At 38.3% G+C, this 22,535-nt stretch overlaps 1 long non-coding RNA gene across 1 annotated transcript in view; it reads left to right on the top strand.

Moving 5' to 3' along the window:
- LOC131487236 (uncharacterized) overlaps positions 1 to 12,628 on the top strand; it is a 141,019-nt gene extending 128,391 nt beyond the window's left edge. The window contains exon 4 of the long non-coding RNA XR_009249674.1: positions 12,107 to 12,628. This is a non-coding gene — a long non-coding RNA (uncharacterized LOC131487236). The remainder of the gene's footprint in view (positions 1 to 12,106) is intronic.
- Positions 12,629 to 22,535: the final 9,907 nt, after the last annotated feature.

Here is a 22,535-nt window from a genome sequence, read left to right as displayed (position 1 = left end):
ATATGGTCAATAAGCACATGGAAAGATGTTCAACATCATTAGTCATGAGGGAAATGCAAAAGAAAACAAAAGGAGAAACAAAGCAGCATGCACTGAATGTTTTTTACTTCACACTCACTAAGACAACTGCAATCAAAAAGATTGATAATCACAAATTATGGTAAGGCTGTGGAGAAATCAGAACCCCCAAAGTAGTTGGTATAGCCCCTCTGGAAGTACAGTTTGGCAGTCCCTCAAAAAATGAAACTTACTATTTGACAATATCACACCTAGGACATAATGAAAATAAATGTCCACACAAAAACTTGTACACAAATGTTTATAGCAGCATTATTTATAATAGCCCAAAAGTAGAAGCAACCTATATGACCATCAACTGATGATGGGCTATAAAAAGGGAAGATTACTAATAGATGCTACAACATGAATGAACCTTGAAACCAATATGCTTTTAGCTTTAAAAACCCAGAAACAAAAGACATATATATGACTTTATTTATAGAAAATGTCCAGGTCAGCAATACATAGACAGAAAGCAGATTAGTGATTTCCTCGGGTTAGGAGTGATGGGAAAATTTGGAGGTGATAGATATTTGTATGGGCTTCTTTTGAGGGTGACATGTTCTAAAATTGTGGTGATGGGGGCACCTTGGGTGGCTCAGTTGGTTAAGCATCTGACTTGACTCAGGTCCTGATCTCGCAGTTCATTAGTTTGAGCCCCACATCAGGCTCTGTGCTGACAGTTCAGGGCCTGTAGCCTGCTTCAGATTCTGTGTCTCCCTCTCTCTCTGCTCCTCTCCTGCTCATGCTCTGTTTCTTTCTCTCTCAAAAATAAAATAAACATTAAAAAATTTTTTTAAAAATAAAATAAAATTGTGGTGATGGATGCACAATTCTGAATATAGGAAAAGCCATTGAATTATCCACTCTAAGGGAGTGAATTGTATCTCGATAAAGCTGTTATTAACAAGAGAGAACAAGTGAGTCATCTTTTTGCTCCAGTTATGGAAGGTAAATATTTCAACTCTATACTAGGTTGAAGAATAATCACTGATTGGATCTGAAATCCCACTATGTTTTTTCATGAAGATTTTAGTCAAACTTTATCATGGCTCCATAAATTCCACTTGAACAGGTAGCAGGATCCCTTGAAATTAGTATTTATTGACAATGCACAAAGTTCCATATAGTTTAAGGTTTATCCCATTCCCCAGTATATATGTATATATATACATATATATATTCCCTGGTTAATAAACATAGGTCTCCTTGTGGAAATCTAGAAGGAAAGCATAATGCTAAGCAGATCAGAGTACCTTGCAGGGTTGTCACAAAGTCCTTGTACTTTAAAGATCTGATTTGTAAAATAACTCAGGTCAAGTTTTGTCTAATAGACTCTGAATCTCTGTTAGGATGGCATATTTCAAGGGCATTATTTATTTATTTATTTATTTATTTACTTTTACTTTACAAATGAGGGAGAGCCTTAGAGGGCTAGCCATCTATCTGTGTCCCAGGGATCCCACAGACAAGTAGCCATCACCAAAACTCTTTGCAGGTCAGACCATTCAAACCACCACCTCAGCTCTGCTGCTGATTATAGAAAACGTGAAGGGTGACCACATAACTTCTTTCTCCTTGAAATCCACTGCCTTCCCACTCCCTTGCCACAGTTGGAAATCCCATTTCATTCAGCCAAGAGGAGAGCACTTCTCAGACTCAAGTTTTAGAAAAAAGAGAATTGCTTGGGAATATAGTTAGGGGTTCATGATGGATTCCCTCCAGCATTCCTGGCTTCCAATGCCCTGTTTTTAATCAGGTCTACTGAGAGATAATTTACATACAGTAATGATCACCGGTTTCCAGTGTATAGCTTTATGATCTCTTAGAGCTGCCATAGCAAATTACCACAAACTAGGTGACTTAAAACAACAGAAATTTATTGTATCAGTTTGGAGTCTACAAGTCCAAAGTCAAGATGTTAGAATGCTCTCTCCAAAGTCTCTAGCACTAGTTCCTACCTTGCCCCTCTCAGCTTCTTCTGGTCCCAGGTGTTCCTTGGCTTGTGATAGCATAACTCCAATATCTGCCTCTGTCTTCACATGGCAATTCCCCCTGTGTGTCTGTGTCCAAATTTCCCTTTTATTATAAGGACACCAGTTATTGGATTAGGGCCCACTTACACTAGTATAACTTAATCTACAACCATCCTATTTCCAAATAAGTTCACAATGTGGGGTATTAGGGGTTAAGACATCAACATATATTTTTGGGTAGCACAAGTTAACATCATATACTCATCCTCACAATCAAGAAACAGAATTCTCCCATCGTCCTAGAAAAATCCCTTTGAAGTACTTTGCATTCTATTCCTTCTCTCCACCTCTTGCCCCTGACAACCACTGACCTGATTGCTTTTGCTATGGTTTGCCTAGAATTTCACATAAATGGCAATATATGTATTATACATATCTAATGATTTTAAGCACATAATCCTGTGTTTGGCTTCTTTCACTCAACATAGTGATTTTGTACGTTTGTACATTTTGGCATAGCAAGAGTTTGTTCATTTTTTAATTGCTGATTAAATAAATATACCACAAATTATTTATATATATGCAATGCTTTATGGGCATTTAGATTTTTTTCCAGTTTTGAACTGTTACAAATAAAGCAATTATGAACATTTGAGTACAAATCGTATGTTCACATACAGTTTCATTTTGGGAGAGTAAATATCTGGGAATGAAGTTGCTGGCCTATAGGCTAAGGGTGTGATTAACTTCCAAACTTTTATATATGTGTATATATGTATGCAGTCTAGAATAGACTCGATTTAACATTTATATTTCAAAGGCATTTTATTGGATATAGAATTGTCACTTGATCTTTCCATACTCAAAAGATGATACTCTATAATCTACTGGCTAACATAGCTTCTGATGAGAAATCCGTTGTAAATCTTGTCTTTGTTTCTATCTGGTGTTATATTTTTCTGGTTGCTTCAAATATTTTCTATCATTGTTTTTTTCAACAACTTGACCACTTGATGTGGTTTTCTTAATGTTTCTTTTGTTTGGAGTTTATAAAACTTATTATATTGTGGGTTGATCTTGTCAGAAAATTTTTACTTGTTATTTCTTCAAGTGTTTTTCTGTCTCAACTTCTCTGTCTGTCTCTCTCCCTCTCAATCTAACACATTTGTTAGACTGACTGATAGTGTCTCACAGTTCATCAAGACTGCTCATTTTTCTACTGTGCTGTTTTCTTTTGGATAGTTTCTACTGCTGTGTCTTCAAGTTCACTGACCATTTCTTTACAGTATCTAATAGGTTATTAATTATTTCTAGCATATTTTTCATTTTATATATTGTAGTTTTAATCTCTAGATATTTCATTTGGGGCTTTTGAAATCTTCAGTTTTTCTTATCATTGTGTTTATGTTTTCCTTACATCTCTGAGCATATTTATAATAGTTATTTAAACCCTATCTACTAATGACAACACTTCCCTATTTCTTTATATTCCTTTTTTCCCTCCCATTTATGTATAGGTTATATTTTCCTGCTTTCTTTCCTACCTGATAGTTTTTTATGCTGGACATTGTGAAATGTCTATGGTTTTTGTGGTGAATTTGTTGTATTCCTTTAAACCATGTTGCTTCTGGCACACAGAAAATTTACTCACCAAGTCATTTTAATTATTTCAAGATTTTCTTTTAAGTTTGCTAGGATGGTCTGGAGTAACCTTTACCCTAGGTATAAGTTAGCCCAACTACTAAGATGAAGATTTCTGAAGACTCTACCCCATGTAGTACAAGGTCTTTCCAGTCTGGCTGTGGGGGAAAAAAACTGTGTGAACTTAGGGAATTTTTCAACCTATTACTTTTGGGGCCTTCTTTCTCCAGCCTTGTAGAGTTTCACCCATGTGTGTTCAGAAAAACTTTGACTCAAAGATTGAAGAATATCCCTTAAATAACTTCATAGCCTTCCCTGTGTACAGCATCCCTTTCACCAATAGTCCTTGAATTCTAAATCGTCTCTACTGAGAAATACCACAGGGCTCTGTGTATTGAGTTCCTTTTCCAGTATTGCATCATGGAAACTTGACTGCAGGTGACAATAACTGGCACTCCATTTCTTCATTTATTTATTTAATAAATATTCATTGAATGCTCACTCTGTGCCAGGAACTGCTTGATGTACTAAATATTTAGCATAAATATTTCTGAACAAAGCAGAAAAACTTCCCACTATTTGTGGCTTTTACATTCTAATATTTTACAGGAAAAAGGAATTTATTGGAAAGATACCTCTAAGAAGCACAGAAAAAATAGGAGATATAGAGGAAATGCAGAGAGTCAGGAAAATAAACAGAAGCCAAGGTGATGCACCAAAAACCAATATGTACTGCATATGCTACTGCTAATGAGAGGAACAAGCCCTCTAACCAGTTTCAGATTCTTCCATCATTTGTTCGAGATCTGAAGTCTTAGAAGTAATAATCACATTGGCAAGACCTAAGTCAGTGCTTCTACCTTGAGTTCCTGAAATTAGGGAGAGAGAAGATCGGGACCCCTTAATTTTCACTGTAGAAATAAGACATCATCTCCACCAAGATGGCACATAATCAATAATTCCTTAGAATGGGGAGTTGATATAATTAGGAATTCTGGACAATCAGAACATGACAAAAATTCACTAAAGTTGCATAGAAAAGTCAAGACCCAGAGAAACGGCAGTATAAAGAAACCAAAAGAGAGTAGAAGCTGAATTGAAGAATTAGGGAAACAAAAATAAGGGTCAGTTATTTATTAACAGAAAAGAAATCAGCAGAATGAGGAGAGCTGAGTTTGGAAGCGACTAAAATGGCCATTAGGTCACCAGTACTGTTGCAGGCTACCTAGAGCTAGCTGTGTTCTGGAAGGCAATGACTCATGTTCCAATTGCCCCTGAGGACCGGATTTATGCCAGATATGATATTTTTCTCTCCCTTTTTATTGCCATGTCCATTTTTACAGCGAATTCATCATTAAACAAAGACAGCAGAGTGTGTCTATTTCTTAACATCTGAAGGAACAGACCAAACCCTGCTCTGCTAAGTAATGAGGATGTTTTGTAAGGACAAGGAAATGCTGAAACTTCTCCAAACTGTGTGGATTCCTTGGTCCCAGTGGTCAAAGGAATCCCATCCATAATCTCACTTGGAACCTCCACATCTTCCCTGCCTTCATTAGGATTGCTGTCCTGGGACTTCATTTTCAGAGATATGACAGAAGATAGTAATGAGTTGACTATCATTTCCACCTGTGACTCCCCAGCAGGCACCATTCATTCAAAACAAGTCACTAGGCATGGAAATTTTTGCCCTGATATTTAGAGAAATTAAATGTGCCATTTTGATTTTTCAAAATGCGAACTACTTTTGCTGTCTCAGAGGGCTGGACACAGTGGAAGTTTTCTCCAAGGAACAAACTTTTCCCTTAAGCACAATCAGCTGTGAATCAGGAGTTGTAAAGCGGAGAGGACAATTAAAATCAATGACAGCATTTAGTTTCCTGCCAAGAGTAGCTTGCCCAGTTAACAGACTGTGCTTAGATGCCTTTCAGTGCACAGAGAACACCCTGGGCTAGCTGGTTGCTCAGCTGGGGACACACTAATTGCTTTTATTAATGAGAAGAGCTCTCTTTTCTCCACTGATGTTTCTTGAACTTCCATCCCATGCTTGGTTGGTGAAGCATCACTACTACAAGCTGAACCACAGTTACAATATTTTTCTCCTAATCGAGATCAGCAGAGCATAATTTGAAAGAGGAAACAGGAAAAAAAGAGTTCTATTTGAATTCCTAATGGTTCTGTTTAATCATGAGCATTTTAGAGTATAAAATCCTAATTATCAAATGAATTTTAAAAATGACGTGTCCCCATCAAGTTCTGCACATTAGTACCAGGGCGTTAGATGCTAAGCTTCAAAGTTAAGAGCACTGGATTTAGAGTCCAAAGATTAAGGTTCCTATACCAGTTTCTCAGGGACATTCATAGTACCACGTGATATTCCTGGACCTTAAGCTCTTTCTTTCTTTGTGAAAAGGGGATAATCCAGGACCAGACTGTCCCATGGCCCTCAAAATTAAAAAAAACAAAACAAAACAAAACAAAACATAGAATCTGAAAGCTTATATATATTTACTACCCTTATCCTACCAGAAGAGGTTCAATTATCAATCACTGAGTACATATTCTCCTACCATATGCCCAATATCATTCTGACCAAAAGTAGTCAGTTCGTGTCCCTTCTCTTACCTTTGTCAACTGCTCATTATACACAAAGACCAGAAGTTTGGTTAATAGAGCCAGGGACAATTAGAAAGGAAGATGATCATTTGCTCCTCTTTCCAAGAATCAGCCTGATCCATAGTTGAAGGGATTGTTTTGAGAGACATTATTGTCCTCCTGACAACATTTTCTCTTCAAAAGAAAATCACTTCTCCTACGGTTTGTATAATAATACAAGAGAAGACAGTATTGTGGCTGGGAAAACATTGCAGATACAGGAAGAAGTAGATAAGGAGAAAGTAGAACGATAGAATGAAGAGAAAAAATACGTAAAGGGGGATCAAAGAGAGAGAAGCCTGGAGTGATGGAGAACAGATAAGCAGCAACAAAGAAAATGGCATTCCAGGAGAGAGATGCCAATTTAGCAAGAGACATCAACGGACATTTGAAATCAACGTAGAAGACGATACTACAAAGATAATTTTTGGAATAAAGGTCGACCGATATGCAGAGCTGTGCTATATTTGTGTGTGGAAAGAGAGAGACTCTAGTTGTAGCCCCTATTTATATATTTTAACACGTAGCCCTAGTGATTTAATACCTCTGTAATTATGTATATAATGGACACTCTTATAATGTTTTATTTATTCTTCCAGAGTTGTGTTTATTGCAGACCGTCTCATTTTAGAGTTATTTATGTCTCTGTCTGTCTCCTTTACCAGTGATTGGATTCTCCCAGGCCAGAGCCACATCTTACTGATTTCTATATTATCCTCAGTACCTAACACAGTATCTATCACGCAATAAAAGTTTAATAAAAGTTTAAATTGAATTGAATTATTTTGAGACTTTATTATTAGTGTGTGTGTGCGTGTGTGTGTGTGTGCACGCGTGCACACGTGTGCACACTAAATTGTTCTGGAAAATTGCATTTTAGTTTTAACTTCTCAAGTTAGAAATATAACAATAATGCAATAAAATACCAGGAGGACAATTCTGATAATCTGTTCACTGGGGAACAGAAATAATGACTGGGGAATAATTATCTATTCTTGATTAGGTCAATCTGTCCTTAGACTTAGGCAGTAAGGAGAGGAGGTGTGTGGATTATAGAATTGACATAAAGGTAATTATCCTTGATAGCAGGTAGAGCAGATCTAAGGGAGTAGCACTGTGTATATAAAAGAAATATAATACAAGCCACAATCCCTGCCCCTTACCAACTGTAAAATTAATTTGGAGAAGAAGAAAAAGACAACTGAAACAATTCAGCAACTATGTAATGGAAGCAAGTCCTACATTTTTTTTTTTTTTTGCATAATGGGAATATTTTGGCAATAAGTGATAGAAGGTGTCACAATTGTTCTCACAACAAAAGTAGTTCAGCCCCCTCCTCTATTTTTGTTTAGTTATCCCAAGGGAAGCCTTCTAGTCTAAATCTTCCTGATTAATTACCCCCACACTGTTGGTGTTTGAAGACATCCTCTAGCTCCAGAACCAGGTGACATGGGAGAGGCTGATAGGGTCATCAGCCAGTGGACATTGATCTGCTGAGAGCCCTTACAAATATATTGAGTAGCATTTGAAAGTAACTCATGGTCTCTCTTAATTAAGGGTAATGTACGACTTCCTGATGACAAATGATGAAGCAGCTTCTCTTCTCTTTATCCGTGTGTGACAAGTCTTCCCTCAGACTGTGAATGTGTGTAAAGACCAGTGGGTGACACAATTGTGACTTTAGATGAATAGGCTGAAAGCCGAAAGACCAAGCTGGTTTAATGCACATGGCATTTTTGACTCATGCTGTCTTTGCTTGCTCTAGCTCTTTGGGCTGAAGGAGGCTGTCCTCTCCTATTCATTATATAAGTTTCAATTCTCATTATTTTTATGGTGATTTTTGGGTTTTTTTAGGCTGAAAAGTATCAGAAATTATTTTCATTGGAGGAGACAACAGTAGAGATAAGAGAAAAAAAGGATTCTTTTATTATATAAGCAGGGAAACCTGTTTACATGAGGCATTGAAAAATCAGAGGCTTTTAATGTTTTCTTCACTTTTCTGAATCCAAATGAGAGTAGTAAACACCTAAGGATAAAAGGAAGGAGTGTCATACTTTAACAAAGAATGATCTGTTTCATGATTACTTTAGTAAATTGGCTGTGGTGCATATCTGAAGTTGCTAATGGTTGTGCTTAGGCTATTAGACAAAATGACTATCAGGATAGAGTTTAATATTGAAAACTTGGGGTGTATAGTCAAGTAGTGTAAAGATTAAACAGAAGATGGAAGGAAGGGAGAGAGAGAAAGTGGGAGGGAGGCAGAGAGGAAATTAGCTGGTTTTGAAATAAAAACGGCTGAATTCACATGCTTTCTTTTCCAGTTTACTTAAATCTAGAAATAAAATTTTTGAAACAACAATTAAATTCACACCATCAACTACTTAAATACAGAAGCCCTTAACATCTGGTTCTATCTTTTTCTCTGTCCCAAATCTTGTCATCATAATAATAAACATGAGACACTAGAGACTATATAGATAGAAGCTAAGAACAGACTTTTGAACCAGCTTCAGGGTTTAGATGTCATCATCCTCTTACCTCCTGGGTGAGTTTGGGAAAATTACCTAGTCTGCCTCTGCTTTTTACTTCATCTATGCCTCAGTTTCTTCATCTATAAATCTGGAATGTAGTAATAGTACCTCATTAGATTGTTGAAAAGATTAAGTGCATTAATACACATAAAGCACTTAGAACAGCTACTGGCACATGGCAGGTGCTCAATAAAATAGACACGCCAGCCTCAGGGTTCATTGGCCATCCTATCCACCTCTCCTTTCAATTTCAGCAAGTTACTTCCCGGACACTTTGTCTTCTACTGGATATAGAATAACTCTGTTTCTAAACACATAAACATTAATATTACTGAATCCAACCATACCTACTGTCCTTCCACCTTTCTGACTCTTTAACCTTGGTATCCAACAGCTTAGGAATCTACTATTGACCTAAATAAAGTTAAAAAACAAATGGCAGGTTGAGAGAAGATATTTCTAACCTATACTAACAAGGAATTGTGTACAGAAATATAAAGAATTCCTAAAAATCACTAAGAAAAAGACAAACAACTCAATAGAAAAGTGATCAAATGGAATGGGGAAACAAGTTAAATAGAAAGTAGATGGAACGTCCAAAAAACATAGGAAAAATGTTCAAACCTTGTTAGTAATCTGGGAAAGTGAAGAAATAATGGAACATTCCGTACTTTAGAGATTGGCATGAACTCATAGTCTGAATTTACCAAATGTTGGTGAGGATATTTGATAAGAACACTCATGTGTGCCTGGTGGGAGTTTAACTGATAGATATCCTTTGGCGAACAATTTGGTAATACCTGATGAAGCTCAGGATGAACATAATTTGTGCATTAGACACCACTGGTTGCTTACCAGCATCTTTCCCCCAACCTTGCCTTCTTTACAGAAGCTGATTTTGTTTGCCTAACCATCCCTCCCCCTACACACTCATGTATTGCAAGGAAAGAAGATGCTACCCCCAGTTTCAGGAATGGGCTTGATTCTTTCCCAAAGTGGTCATATTCCCTTTGGCAGTGACTCAGTTGTAGCCTACAAATTATAAGGGGAGGTCTGCTGTGGATATTCAGGAAAGATTATAATTCCTAAGAGATTGCTTTAGAAAAAACAGCCTTTCTTCTTCTGGACAGTGTTGTGTCTGGATGTCATGCTTCCAAATGCTGTAACCGTTTTGCCACCAGTCTGAGAAGGAAGCCACACCCAGGATGATAGGAGGGAAGATGAAAAAGAGTGGTTTCTTTTCTTTTTTAAAAACAATTAATTTCTTTTATTTTCGAGAGAGATAGACAGAGTGCAAGAGAGGTAGGGCCGGAGAGAGAGGGAGATACAGAATCTGAAGCAGGCTCCAGGTTCTGAGCTGTCAGCACAGAGCTTGACATGGGGCTCGAACCCACGAACCGCGAGATCATGACCTGAGCTGAAGTTGGACACTCAACCAACTGAGCCACCCAGGCACCCCCCAAAAAGGAGTGGTTTCTTAAGGGCCTTTTTGAGATCGACTAAACCAAGCTTAAAAAGCTGAAACCACCCCCAACAACCTCTTTTTAAGTAAAATAATATATGTTTTCATTCCTAAACCGGATTGAACTGAAGATTTTCCTTCTTGTGGTCAAAATCAGCCTATCTATACTTTAGACCCCACAAAACTCCCACTCAGGTGTACATGGACACATACATACAAGGATACGTATTGTGGCAATCTTTATAAAATCCCTAAACTGGAAGGAAATTACCTAGCTTGACTTGAATAGTTAAATACGCTTCATGTAATCATAGAATAAGACTGTGAAACAATTCAAATATATTCAAATGAAACACTTGGTCTGTTTCTGTGGGCATAGTTATGTATCCAAAACATGATGTGGGGTGAGAAAAGAAAGTAACAGAGCAATATGGACTGCATACCATCTGTGTGAACTGTATAAGCACGTAAAACAATGCTCTTCTTGGTCCATTTACATGTACATAAGGAGTAAACATAAAAAGCCGTGATCAACAGACAGAAACTCATAATAGTGGAGACGAGACATGCTAGAGGTATAACAAGAATTCCAACTGTATGTGTAATATTTTCTTTTACTAGAGATGCAAACCATGTATAAAGAAGCATCAGCTTTTGTTAATTCAGATTAATTACAGCATGAGTATTTCTTGCATTATTCTGTAACTTGCAATTTTCAATATGCTTAAAGCAATTGATAATAAATACTTTTAATAAGAAATTTTAATGTAAAAGAAATTAGAAAAAAAAGAAAAGATACTCAATGGAACTGGACTGGGATCATCTTGCACTATTAAATTTAAACAGCGCTTTCTTGCTTGAATGTTGTAACAGGTGTAAATTATTTTTTTAGAAGTGTGAATTTTATTTGAAATCTCTTAACAACAGATTTCTGCACAACATTACATTGAGGCTGTCACTAGGTCTCCCTTGTGTTTCAGGTCATCGACTCCCTTTGTGCTTCGTGTTCTTTCCTAGGCAGACTCAACAAAATGGTGGATTGCTTGGACCACCCCACACATAAGCATTCCCCATTTCCTGTGTGTCTTTGAGAAGTTCACAATTTGTTTAAAATAAATATCATCATATGAAATTGCTAGACTCCTGACATTCCTTCATATCCTGCTTGATTATATCCTTCTTAGCTCAAACCAACAATCCAGCTTCTTTCTTACTAAATCCAGCTCTTGAGAAAATAATCACCACAGTGTTGATTTGTTACAGTCCTTAATCCATCTTGCTAATTTAGTATGGTTCTTAATCCATCTTCGACCTGTCTCTGAACGTTTTGGATGATATCCTTCACTCCTGAGATTTTTCTTACTATCTAAACACTTTGCCTCTCAAATGTGTAACTCCCATCAGATCTCTATCCTCAGACTCTGGCTGGATTCCAGCTTTTCTATTGAACTTCTCTCTCTAGTTATGTCAAACTGAGTACATGTTTCACCCAACAAAAGAAAGGGCATTATTGGGATCAGAACTAATAATCTATAGGTGGAAGTCATGTAAGATGGAGAATGATGAGTAGAGAGCTAAGACTGGTCACCGCAATTTTCATTTGGGATGGCCTCAAATTTTTGACACTTCTCATTGAGAGGTGGAGGTCTGTGGCCACTCTTCTTAAATATGCACGGATTTTATGACTGTTTTGACCAATAAAATATGGCAAATGTTAACGCTTTGACGAATTCTGAGCCCAAATCTTAAATCATTGATAATTTCCACTTCCTGACTCTTAGCTCCCTATCTCTGTGAGCCCTGTCACCACATAAGAAGTCGACCACTCTATCACTCCCATGCTGGAGAGACCACACATATGTGCTCCATTTGCCAGTCTCAGCTGAATCCAATCTGCTAACCATCTTCCTTTGGGTGTCAGACTCATGAATGAAAGAATCTGGGACCCTTCTGACCAGCCCATCCACCAATCGTTCTGAGTGACCTCAGTCAGTGCTGTGTGGAGCAGAAGAATCACACAGTGAGCCTTGCTCAAATCTCTGACCCACGAAACCGTGCGATGTAACCAATGGCTTCAAAGCACTAAGTTTTGGAATTTGTTATGTAACAATAGATAACCTGGTAACTTTATCCTCCTCAAAGCCTCTTGAGTTTGCCTATAGTTCTCACCCATGAGATATTTTCCAGTTATTATAGATCACTCAAAAATAATCATAAACTCACTCATTGTTAAAAACAATACAATGCATAATTATATAAAATAAAAACTGAAGACTCCACCTTTATTCCTTACCTCCATTCCATTCCCCATCTCAAACTTAACCACTGTTCCTATTAATGGATGTTTAGATTATTTATAGACTTTTGCTAAATAAAACAGTGTTGGAATAGCTTTACCCTTGTGTGAGTAGTCCCTTCAACTTTTAGATTCATAGAAGTCAAATGTGGGGCTAATAGTATATGTAATGAAAACTGTGGTATATATCAAATTGCCCTCCAAAAAAACCAAATAAAAACCTTTGCTCATTTATATTGCCACCAATAAGTACAATTGTATCCATTTCTGCACTCACCAGTCACTAATGTATGTTATCGTTTACATTTTGCCACTGTGAAAGTAGTAAAAGCGGTAGCTCATTGTTTTAATTGATATTTTTCTGATCACCTGCGAAATTTGTAGCATTTTTTTCTACAAAAGAAAAAGAAAGAGGGTGTTGGGAAGAGTGGGAGCAGAAAATCACGTGGTTGTTTATCCTAGCACATAGTTGATAATTTTGGTAGCCCAGGCAAGAGATTATTGAACTATCTGGCAACAAGGGTAGAGAGAAATCACCAGATTAGGTATGTATTTTGAATGAAAAGCTGACAAGAATAGCTGATGGTTCTGATGTGGGATAGGAGGACAAAAAGAATTCCAAGGTATTTGGCTTAACCACTAGGTGCATGATGGAGTCCTTTGCTGAGATGGAGAAGACTGGAGGTGAAGGCAAGAAGACTGCTTTACATGCTAAGTTTGAGAAGACTATTCAGTATCTCACTGCCATGGAGGCAGTGGGTGGAGTCTGGAGTTTAACGAGGAAGGGGGGATGTTGGGGGGGAGGGTTGAGTCTGTGAGCCATTAGTGTGTGATGGCATTTAAAGCCATGGAATTTAGTGCAGACAGGTAGGTGAAGCAGTCCAAGGCCAAGTCTTAAGGCTCCAATATCCACAGGGAAGATTGGGGGAAGACCCATCCTGGGGGTCTGAGAAGTGACCAGTGAAATGTGAGAAAAACCAGGAGCCTGTGAAATCCCAGAAGACAGGGCGGCCACTTAGAACAGTGACTATTACACAGTAAATACTACATAACAATTAGATGCTATTATTATTTCTCCTTTGAAGCCCTATGATTGATCCCCAAGTAGGCTTCTGCACTCTGATTTCAAATAGGGCTGCATTCCATGGCAGGTCTTGTCATTAGACTATGACAGGAGATGTGTTGGACTCCAAGATCGGATCATAAGTGGTAGAGAAGTAGAGTAAGTTAGGATTTAGAAGAAATACTGTATTTGGCAACGTGAAGGTCATTAGTGACTTGAGAAGAGAGGTTATAGTGGAGAGAAAAATTCTAAATGGTTTGGGCTCTAGACAGAATAGCAGGAGGAGAAAAGATGTGCCAACTCCACTGTTGAGGAATTTTGCTCTAAAGAGGAACAGAAAAATAGGGGAGTAGTCAAAGGAATATATAGGATCAAGGGAAGGTTGTTTTATTTTTATAATACGGAAGATACTTTTTATAGGATGTTTTAATGCTGATGGCAAAGAGCCAAAAGAGAGTCTAAATGAAGAAGTAGGAGAGAGAAGGGAAGCCTCAGTGGCTCAGTCAGTTGAGTGTCCAACTCTTGGTTTCAGCTCAGGTCATGATCTCCTTGGCTTTGTGGGTTTGAGTCCCATGTCCAGCTCTGCACTGACAATGGAGAGCATGTCTGGGATGCTCCCTTTTGCTCTGCCCCCTCCCCCACTCATGTTCTCTCTGTCTCTCTCAAAATAAATAAATAAACTTAAAAAAAAAAGAAGTAGGAGAGAGAAGACAAGTCTATAAATAAAGTCCTTAGGTGGATATGAAGCTACATTATCCAGTGCCCAAGTCTTACCTAAGACTCTGGCTTTGGGTAAAACCCAGATCATTCATCCATTTTTAACAAGATGTAACAAAGCAAAATCAACAGGTGCAGACTGGGTGGGCTGGTAGCTGTTTTAATTGGAGCACAAAGAAGTTTGATTCTGACTGATTCCTTTTTTTCAGAAAGATAAGAAAGTCATTAGTTGAGAATAAGGAGGAAGGAGTAGGTATTGGAGATTTCTAAATATAAAAGAATAAGTGAATTATTTGGCTTGGTCGGTATGGTTTCAGTATGACACTTTCCAGGGCAGCTCAAAGGGGTCACTGAAGGTATGTGGTCATGTTAACATCAGTCTGGTGTTTTTTTATTCAACCATTCTTATATATTTTTCTTCACCTACATTGTTTACACTGTTTATGTTGTGATCACAACATAATAATATGATCACATACTATTTTTTTAAGCTTATTTATTTATTATTTTGAGAGAGAGAGACAGAGACAGAGAGAGAGAGAGAGCAAGTGGGGAAGGGGCAGAGAGAGAGAGAGAGAGGGAGAGAGAGAGAGAATCCCAAGCAGGCTTTGCACTGTTAGCACAGAGCCTGATGTAGGGCTGGAAATCACGAATCTCTAGAGCATGACCTGAGCCGAAGTCAGATATTTAACCGACTGAGCTGCCCAGGTGCCCCTTTGATCACATATTATAAGATGTTTTTTTCTCTTAGGCAACTCAAATTTTCTAATTTTTTTTTCTATAAATTCTGGGAGATATGTGTGTGTGTGTGTGTGTGTGTGTGTGCGCGTGTGTGTGTGTGTGTGTGTGTGTGTGTGTGTGTAGTATATTCTTGAGAAGGCTCTATGTCTGCCCTAAAATTATTTTTTTAATTCTTCACTATTTCTTCTAATATTTTCATAATAGCTATTAGCATTTTCTTGTATGTAGATGTTTTGCATGTGCATATCTGTCTAACTTCATTTTCTTCAAAATGGGTAAAAGATGTCCAACATCATTTTTCAAATTTTTCCTCTTGAAAGCTGTATTGTTCATAGGCATGCACCTATTTTTAGACTTTCATGGTTGTTTCATTCATCACTTGTCCACTCCTGCATTATGATCACATTGCTTTAATCACTATGGTATTTTTAAATACCTGATAGTAAAATCACCATTCAGATTTCTTTCAAAAATTTCATTGCACACCTTGGGAATTTTTTCTTCCAGATAAAAATGATCTCTCAGATGAATCTAATTCAATGTGATAATTATCTTGTAAAACATTTAAAATCCTGAAGGGGTTTTGATTGGAATTAAATTGAATTTAAAGATGGTTGGGGGAGAGTTAACATTCACAATCTGAGGGCTTTTCAGAGAAACCTGAGATTCTCCATATTTATTTGGGTCTTTTTCAATGTTCTTCAGAATGGTTTTATAGATTTATTCAATGAAGAAACTCTGTAGCATCTTATAGGCATTTTCTGGCTCTGGCACCATAAAACAAAACTCATTTATTATCTTCCACATGGCACCTTGAACAAATTAATCTCTTTGTGCCATGGTTTCCTTATATGTTAAAAGAGGATTGTTGTGGGGAATAAATGAGTTAGTACCTGTGAAGCACTTAAAGCATGCCTGGTGCTGCCATACTGAGCCCCATAATCCATAATCCACAATCCATAATATGGCCATATGGGCCATATTGAAGGCCCATAATCCTGAGCAGTCCTTTGTGCTGACCACATCACCACTGCCTTTCCACAAAGGAATCTGTGACAGAGCCTTTGCACACATTATTCCAAGGTGTCTGAAGAATATAGTTTCCAGACTTTTAGCTCCTGTAACACAAGAGAGAGCTTAGTAGGGCAGGATGCTGCTTTCAGAGAGATGAGAAAGATTTTTCATGGAAACATAAAAATATATAAAAATTATTTAGAAACTGCTCTGTAGTTGGTTATTTGTGTTTGGTACCACTTTTTTTTTTAAGATGATCTAAAAGAAATCTGCATATAAAAACAGACAAGTTTAAAAATGTTTTAAAAAATTTTAACGTTTATTTATTTTTGAAAGAGAGAGAGAGAGAGAGACAGAGCGTGAACAGTGGGAAGGGCAGAAAGAGAGGGAGACGCAGAATCCAAAGCAGGTTCCAGGCTCTCAGCTGTCAGCACAGAGCCTGACGCAGGGCTTGAACTCATGGACTGCGAGATCATGACCTGAGCCAAAGTCAGATGCTTAACTGACTTAGCCACCCAGGCACCCCTAAAAATGTTTTAAAGGCAGAGGGGAGACTTTACATTAGATGAGCTGCCTGAATATCAGTATATTTTATGAGTACATCTTTTGAATCAGCCATGCAGACACATGACATTCATTCAAAATTTAACAACTGAAATGTAATACCATATTATGCTACTCTTTGTGCGCATTCAAAATCACTGCTTTTACGCAAATAACAGTGATACCTATTAATCACCAAGAAGAGGAGGCCATACCAAAACTAGGGATTGCTGTATTTTTTATCTAGTGGTTCTCTTACCAGAACCAAAAAGACCTATTTGACTCTTCATCTGTTAAAATATATTTTTCTAGGAAATATTAAATGTTGTTAGTATCAGAAGTCTTTCACAGAAGGTTTTAATAAATGGATACATACATGTTACATGAAAAATCTTCCTATGTATTCTCTTTAAAAAGCAGAATTTTGGACAAAAATTTTAGAACATCTAGGCTGGGCTTAGGGAGGTGGCACTCACTCTTCCACAGTGGCCACTGATTGGGTAGGAAGTGAAAAGATGGCAAAAAAGAAAACCTACTTCTATCTTCCTGTCTCTGTTTCTCTCTCTCTCTCTCTCTCTCTCTCTCCACACTAAAATAGGGAATGCAGTAAAACCTTGGTTTGTGAGCATAATTTGTTCTGGAAACATGCTTGTAATACAACGTAATTGTGTATCAAAGCGAATTTCAAGAACTATTGGCTCAGTTGTGATCATGTGATGTTCAACGTCATGTACTACTCCTATTGCAAGACATTGCTCGTTTATCAAGTTAAAATGTATTAGAAATGTTTGTGCCTTGGGGCGCCTGGGTGGCGCAGTCGGTTAAGCGTCCGACTTCAGCCAGGTCACGATCTCGCGGTCTGTGAGTTCGAGCCCCGCGTCAGGCTCTGGGCCGATGGCTCGGAGCCTGGAGCCTGTTTCTGATTCTATGTCTCCCTCTCTCTCTGCCCCTCCCCGTTCATGCTCTGTCTCTCTCTGTCCCAAAAATAAATAAAAAAAACGTTGAAAAAAAAAATTTAAGAAATGTTTGTGCCTCTGACAGAACACTCACAGAACAAGTTACTCGCAATCCAAGGTTTTACTGTATATTTAGTTATAAAACCTGATGGGTTGTCCTTCATGTAAGTCTCAGCATAATAGCTTAAGGGAGGCAGGAGCAGAGTGTTTCAAACCACCGACTCTGAGAGCCCTGGGATCATTTTGGTTGGCATGTTCTAACTTGCTGGAGTTGAACACATACTACATGGCTAACTGAACTAAGCACTGAAAAAAAGACAGCCTTGATCCCCGGAGCATGTCATTAAAGCATGGTAACTAGGGTACTGGGTCACCGCAAAGCTACTCCTGAAAGTAAGTAAAACAGACAGAGGAGAAAACAGCCCATGTAATATTAATGCACATTACGCTGAAGGAAGAAATATGCTCCATTTGCAGTGCCCCTATGACCTGCTGCCCTAATTTACATGCCCTTGGACTTACACACTCTCAAGGCATCAGTCTGTGGTTTCTGTTCCTCTCTTGTGTGTTTATTTCTTAAAATAGGTGAACTTTTTGAAAGAGCAGAAACAACAAGATGTATTAGAGTAAACACAAAACGAAGTCAAGTCCAAGGACAGATACTACTCTATGGTGGTTGCCCAGAGGACCACCAATGCCAGAAATCACACTGGTGGGGAGGGGAGAAGGTGGCAAGAGCACTTCCCTCACCTTCATTCTGCATTTGCCAAGTCCTCAGGCTGCTAGAGGAGTCCCCATCCTTACTCTAAGCAATGGATCCTTTCACTACCCACTAGAAGCGTGGTCTTTGAGGATTCTCAAAGAGCAGAATCACCGAAGAAAGAGACCTCAGAAAACAGTGCTATGCATTTCCATCCCAATAGGGATCCAGAGCCCAGCCACAGTATGTAAGTGTTTGGTACATTTACCTTTAAGCAAAATTAAACATATTTGTCAAACTGAAATGCCATTATTGACTCAACCATTGTAAAGCAGCTTAAGCACCAATCTATGAATGATGATTTAAAGTAAAAATACAGCAGAGGAGGCTCCAAAACGCCTTATGCTGCACCACGTAAGAATGGTAATAATGTAATAGTCCCCAGAGCCCAAATCAGGCACATGCTGCTCCAGAAAACTGGTGAGACTCTGAAAAGTAGAACTCACTTAAGAAAAAATATTCCATTGAAACTGTTATTCAACTTAAGGTGTTATACACCATTTTCTTTCAGCCTCTGAAATTTCCCTGTCATTTAGTTTCTGAGAAAGCATGACTCAGCAGATTTTTACAACTGTTTTATTCGGTTGGAGAGAGATGATAAAGGTCACAGTTCCACTGCTGTTTTCAGGTGTGACCTGGTCCTAAAGGGACCTCGTCCAGTAGGGTGTTGCACAGGTGGAGCAGGGGAGCCATGGCCTCTTAGGGAGAAGAAGCATGTCCTAAGACAGAGCTCATCATTATAGAAATTAACCTGGTTTGGCGTTTATATTTCCATGTGAGCATAGTCATAAAACATAATCTGCACAATTTTAGATCAGATTTGACCTCTATTTTACAAGGAACAAAAACACAAGTTATATAATTGGTCATCTCCCTTGCGCAAAGATGCCATCGATTATTACTCCATTACTTTCCTTCTTAGTTAAGCTGTTGATGTTGAATTTATAAGCAACGGTCTACAAGAACAGGCATTTAACATATAGTTGATTGATCGAAAGAAATAAGAGGAGGTCCACAGAGAAACTACGTGCACAATGAAAATCATTGATTAAAACAACATAGCCTGGTGTTCATAGTTTACTTAACAAGTGAGTGCACCCCTAAAATCAATCTCACAATATGGAAAATGTGGATAAGCATAATGTAGTTGAAAATAATGATCTATACAATTATGGATCGAGAACCAATTCAAAGGAAATCAAAAGGTTCATAAGGGAAAATGGGAAAAGATGAGGAGAAGTGGACAAAATATATCATGAGAAGCTCCAAGAAGGAATGGAGTGAGGCATGAGAGCGAAGAGGTCTGAGGCAGATAGTAGTTTTCCAGTTCATCACTTGCTCTCTTTAAGGGTACCATTTTCATTCTGGAAAGGTTTCTTGGATGAGGTGAGTTTTTAAATGAAGGATTGGGAGAAAATGGTGAGGCTGGCTGTCAGAGCAGAATATCACTCTCAGCAGCAGGAGAGAATGCCTGCATGCTAAAAAGAAATGCAGGGTGGCCGCGAGAGGAGCCTGTGCACTAGGCTGGAAGGAAACAATGAAGGAGATGCCAGGCGATACACTGTGGCAGTTAATACGCAGGCACCTCGGGGGATGGCAGGCCTAACAATAACCACATCAAAATACAATTCAATATCGAGAGGGAAGGATGTTGTGAGGAATTTAAATCAAATAAAAATAAAGACCATCAAAGCATAGAGAGAATAAAGGATATTAAAACAATAAAGGGTGGCCGAACTCTGTCTCCTGCACTACATCATCATCAAAATCCCCTTCCCTGCTCTGGATTCTGAAGACATTGTGACCAGGTGGGGGATGCGGCACTCACAACCTTCACGTTTCCAGAAATAGCAGCAGGTGATGCAAACTTTCCCATCAGGAACTAGATATTTTTATCTTTCTGTCATCCTTAAGGAAAAAATAAAAATAATCATAGCTTGTGTTGTCGAGTGCTTCCTATTTGGCAGGCACTGTTCTGAGCACTTCGCGCATGAACTTACGCTATCCTCAGAACAGCTCTGTGCTATAATTATCCCCATTTTGTGGTGGAGAAAAATGAGGAACAGAAAAGTAACTCTCCCAGAGTCGCACAGACAGTAAGCAAGGAAGCCTGGATACAAACCCAGGTAATTGGCTCCAGAGTCTGCGTTCATTACCTCCATGCCGCCGTCTCCTGAGATACCAGCACCAATGCTATGACCTTGGACAAGGTGCTGTCTCCTGAGATACCAGCACCAATGCTGACTATGACCTTGGACAAGTTTGCACTCCCTTCTAAAGACCACACTATCAGATGCAGATGGGACCCATAGATACAAATCGAGTTGTTTCTATGAGGTGCACGATGTGGACACAGGAACATGCATGGTTGCCTGTGCCAGGACCTCGGGGGATATTCCCCCGTCCCCTAGGGGGCGGGGATGTACCCTTCAGGTTTGGTTCATTTATGAGAATTCTAACTTAGTCCTAGTTCTCAGAGAAATTTTTATTGTCATCTCGTGTCTTTTTCCAGATTTAAGCGACTGGTAGGCTCTTTGTAAATCCTAGTTTGCTATCAGATTTAACTTTTAAAATAAGACCATATCCTACAGTTTCCTAAGATAGCTAACCAAGTACTCGGTAATACACACTCTTGTCTGTAAAAATTAGACCTTAAATTTATCTGGATTCCCTAATTATTGTCATTTCTTTTCTTAAAGTATGATACTGAATTTCTGGATTTGCAAATTTATAGTATGTGTTCTTCTGTGTTTGTCCTTCGGTGAGCATGCCATCCATTGCTGATTTACAAGATCACATTCATCTCAGAGTAACGGCAGTACAATAGATGAGGGTTATGAAGATGGTAAGGAGGAAGAATAATAGAATTTGTGCTAACCGAAAAAAACACATAAATATGTATTCCGAAGAGAGAAATGATAGCTGAGCAAATGAACTATAAAGTTGAATAAGAAAGAATAAAAGAATAAAGAATAGAGAATGAAAGGATAAAGAATAAAAATTCTCTCATGAGAGAGAAAAATGCTGATGCTGATAAGGATGTATTTTCTTTTAAGAATTTGGCAGAGGTCTTCCTGCTGAAGGTAATATGCACTGCTGAACACTTTTGCTATTCTCCGGCCCTCCATCCATCCTTGTCGTGATAATTTTAGAACACAGTGTAGCGTCTTCTTTCTTGGCTCCGATAAATTGCAGTGGTTGCCGCTCATCTTCTTTAACAAGAGTTCTCTCCTTCTATAAAAATGGGCATCTGAGTGTAATAGGCCATCTAAGCCCCTAAAGATATCTTGGGTTGGAGAAAGAGAAAGACTTACAAATGAGGCAATAAAAAATAAATTACACAACATTAAATTTACTAAGTAAGCAAGATAATAGAGTCTGAAAGCCAAAGGTGCTGAGTGAGCAAGCTTCCACTCCATTCAGATCTCAGCTTCGATGTGACCTGCATGCTAATCTTGCTGTGTGTAAGACACATTGTCGAGATGGCACTCATTATTGGCATTAGTTATTCAGTTTGTATGATATGTTTCATTACTAACCTTCTCTTTTCCAAAGCCTATAACTGAGTGGTAAAAATTTATATCTTCTGTTATTTTTAAAGGACCAAATTTGGCATACAAATTCTAGTGCTTAAAATGGAATTTTATTTGAGGAGAAAATTGGGCTGCATTTGAACAAGACTCTATTAAATATTACCCAAGGTTACTAGCTTAACTGTTAAATCTAAGGATGAGAAAAGCAGTTAATACCATGGGGGATAGTATTTTTACTTCTGTGTGCACAATACAAAGACTGGCAACTATGTGAAAATACTGATCTGGCAAGCTGGGAGACCCAGAAGACTCAGTTCCTTTTTGGGCACTCAGGGGAAGTATTTCTGGGAATGAGGCATCAAGAGTAAAGCCTTACAATATATCCTTCAGGTCTTGAAAAAAAAAAAGCCAAGGAGGTTTATAAGTGGGAACGGGCTGCAAGCAAAAACAGAGATGAGATAGATCTCATGGCTTAGTTGGTACCTAGAAATCTAGGGCAGTGCAGGTGTGCTCATGTGCTTCCAGTGGACGTTAAACTTGTGTGTGGCATGGCCTCTCCCCCAGCGAACTGGGGCACTTGATGTCAT

The sequence above is a fragment of the Neofelis nebulosa genome, chromosome 1 (assembly GCF_028018385.1).
Source record: "Neofelis nebulosa isolate mNeoNeb1 chromosome 1, mNeoNeb1.pri, whole genome shotgun sequence".
Lineage (NCBI taxonomy): Eukaryota > Metazoa > Chordata > Mammalia > Carnivora > Felidae > Neofelis > Neofelis nebulosa.
Note: the sequence above shows the minus strand (reverse complement) of the source record. Positions and strands in the feature narration are given on the sequence as shown.